General features: G+C 45.3%; 1 long non-coding RNA gene across 1 annotated transcript; it reads right to left on the bottom strand.

The window, feature by feature from the left end:
• Positions 1-316: 316 nt before the first annotated feature.
• Positions 317-2,753, bottom strand: LOC136293691 (uncharacterized). The gene is made up of 3 exons (XR_010722221.1): positions 2,647-2,753; positions 2,447-2,541; positions 317-2,353 (listed from the first exon to the last, which is right to left on the bottom strand). It is a non-coding gene; the product is annotated as an uncharacterized lncRNA (long non-coding RNA).
• Between the last annotated feature and the right edge of the window lie 619 nt (positions 2,754-3,372).

Raw genomic sequence — 3,372 nt, 5'->3', positions numbered from 1 at the left:
GGGTTTAGATTGAAAAAAGGGGAAGATGTGTGAGTATTTGAACAGCACTGAGATGAAGGTATGTATGTGGACTATTTAGGCTGGGACATATTGGGAATGAATGAAATAAATACATAAATTAAGAATACTTAGCACATACTATCTGCTGCCCTTAAAACACCTCCATACAGATGGAAATTGTATCTAGGCAGGAATTTTTTTTCAATGAGAATTTGTAAACTGCAGTTACTTCTGCTCCAAAATGGCATAAGAACTAAAAAATACAATGTTTTCACAAAGGAATAATTTCATTCTCATCGTGAATCTATCTCCCTTTTCCTGTACACTAGTCCCAAAATTTTGTATTGGATAATATGAAATATTTTGTTCCCAGTGCAACTTTTTTACCATTTGAAAGTCACTTTTAAGCCTAAATGGTCTAGAACTTTAAAATGAAAGTAATTTTCAATCATAAAACAAATGTTTTTGTTTATAAAATGTTAGAACTGGATGTTGCCATGATTCCACAGTTGTTTTTTTTTCTGTGCTCCCCCCTGAAATTGCTTAACAGAGAGAGAGTTGTTAGAAATTGACCCCTTTTGTTTTATTGAACTTATACTTTGAGAATTAAGAGGTTCTCATAGAAAATCTAAACACAGCTATAGGGGGAAAAAATTGTGTTACATAGTGTCAGCAGTTCTGAACCTTTTTTTGCCCCCAACATTGTGTCCTGATGAATTGTGACCTTTAAGCTCAGGGGAAAAAAATTAAACTCTCTCTAAATCTTTTATGAAACCAGAGTGCAATAGATTGAGTTGTCCAAAGGTGTGTACTTTGTCAAAAGTACGTGGCCCTATCCTTCTAGAAGGTGTCATGATTTTTTTTTAAACCAATCTCATGATTTTGGAATGAGGGGATGGTCTTATTCATCATTTTTAAGTGCTTAGCTTTAACAATACTGCATTATTCCCAGATAGCAGATGGGAAAATGGAGAAATGTGGTGAATTGCCAGCAGCGGAGCCAGAAATAGAACCCAGATGTCCTGGTCTTGTGTCGAAGCTCCCTGGTCTCTCCAGGAGGGCAATGAGGAGGCTGCAGTGCCGGGGGATCTTCCAGTAAAAAGCCAAACCCTGACGGGCAGGGTGAATCACCTCAGCTCACTGATGGGTTGTGAGGCACTGGAACTTTGTCCGTCTGTCTGTCAGCAGAGCCCAGAGGAGGCAGGGTGGTCTGGAGGGTCTGTGCCAGGTTTGCTGTGCGTGTCCCGTGCTGTGGTGTGTGGCTCTGCCGTTTGTCACACGGAGCAGGCAGGTCAGCTCCTGTGTGCCTTTTCCAGCTCGCTGCATGCACGGCACAGGTCAGCTCGCCTGTGGTTTAGCGTGGCTGTGGGAAGCTGCCGGCTCCTGTGTTTAGCTGCCTTCAGGCCTAGCTAAGCCGAGGCAGTGTCTGGCTCCCCAGCCACAATCTCTCGTTAGAAAGAAATTAAAAGCCACTCAATTTTGGCTAATATCCCTCTGTAGGCCTTTAACTCCACCTGTGACTAACCCATTCATAATAGCTCTGTTTTAGTGGCTTGGGTTGATGTATCCTCGATTAATTTGGGAGGAGAGCGGCAGGGCCATATCTCTTTGTCTCCCCCTCTCTTAATCCCTGTCCTACAGTCTGTCTTCTCCCACTATTTCATCTCTGCTGTCACTTCTCCATTCATTCACCCTCTTCTCACCCCCTGACTGCTTTTGTCCCCCTCTCACTTTTTGGTGTTTTCTTCCCCAACTCCTGTTTGTCTGCCTTCTCTCTTTGTTCTCCTCATGTCCTTTAACCTTGCTCTTTCTTCCTCCTTTTTTTCCTTGGCCAGTATTGCTTCCTTTTTAACTTTCCTTTCCTTTCTCATTCTTTTCTTCCCCTCATTTGGACTCCTTTTTCTTCCCCCTACCACCTCTCTTCTCCCCCAGCTCTCCTCTTGTGTCCTCTTCCTCCTTCCCCAGGTTTCAGATGCTCATGCAATCTCTCTCCCTCTTTGTTTCAGTCACCCCCACCCCGCTCCCACTCTCGATTATTATTAATGATAAAGGCTAAAACATCACATCAGTAATTTCTGAGTGAGTTTTGCAATGAAGCTGGGGCCTTATCAGCCCCTCCCGAGTGCCACAAATTTTACTTTTGCAATTTCACGCCTTTGGTTATTATCACGCTGCTTCGTCCCTGCTCTGCCTCGCGCTTTCCCTCCCCCCCTCCTCTGGAGAGAGTACTTAAACTTGTTTTCATTCCCTTATTCTTTATTTTTTTAATGTCCACTCTCTCTGGAGCCAGTAATGTTCTTCCTCTTTTTTCCTCTCCCATTTTCTGTTAATTCTGTGCCATCTGCCTTAGCATCTGTTAAAAATAAAATTTCCCTCACAATGAGAAGCCCTCCCTGCCTTGCCTCCATCCCCTCCCCCACAGTCTCAGCCCCCCTACTTTTCCTACCATGGTCGTTGGAGGCTGCTGCTCTCCCTCTTGGGGTACCTCTTCATCCCTCTTCCCATCTTCCCTCCTGCCTCTCTGGGCTGGCTCAGCAGCATCTGCTGGGCAATGGGGTGTAGGTGGGAGGAGAAGGGAAGAAGAAGGTTCTGGGTACAACTGAATCACTCACCCCCCACAGGCATGTGTGTGCTTGTGTCTCTTACCTATGAGTGTTCCTATGAGCCTGGGCAGGTAGGATTAGCACCGATGCAGTGAATCAGTCTGGGAACAAATTGCCTCTCTGAGACTGATGAGTGGGGCCACCCTGGGAATAGGAGGGGGTCTGGCTGCTGTGTAATGCACCACTCTCCACCATCTATGCTCATCAGGTGAAGGCTGTTTTGACCTGAGCTGTGATCAGGTGTGGATTTGGCTGCTGTGGAGTAAAGCTCCTACCCACCTGGTTGACACGAGCATGAAGAAGCTTTCCTGATCCAGAAAGAATATTTAGTTCATTTTTTTCCCCAGAGGTGTAAGTTTTACAGTCAAACTTACATTAAGAAAAGGGTCAGACATCTGTGATTTCCCATTTTTATCAAGGTCTTGGCTGTGGGTCTGATACACATGGGAAACATCCCTCTGTGCCTTGGAAGGACTTTGGTTGCTAATTCTCCTCTGCAAGTTTAAGGAGATAAGGAGATAGAGACTCTGGTTCCCATTAAAATTTTCTTTTGTGATTTCATGTTGGATCTGTCATGGACTGTGCTGCACGAGTGTGCCAGGCTTTTGAAACTGTCTGGCTCCGTTGTCCTGATCCAAGTCAAACTAGAGTTTTAGCAGGGACCCAGCTCTGCCATCCTGCTCACCCTGACTCTGGGGTATCTTGGGGCATGCCCCAGTTTCAGGATCAGGCCCTTCCTCTGGTTGGTCATGGTATTTGGAAGCTGTGT

Source organism: Chamaea fasciata, unplaced genomic scaffold (assembly GCF_029207755.1).
Source record: "Chamaea fasciata isolate MVZ Bird 193981 ecotype frontalis unplaced genomic scaffold, bChaFas1.0.hap1 SCAF_9, whole genome shotgun sequence".
Taxonomy (NCBI): Eukaryota; Metazoa; Chordata; class Aves; order Passeriformes; family Sylviidae; genus Chamaea; species Chamaea fasciata.
The sequence above is the reverse complement of the archived record's forward strand: the minus strand, read 5'-3'. Positions and strand labels throughout refer to the sequence as shown.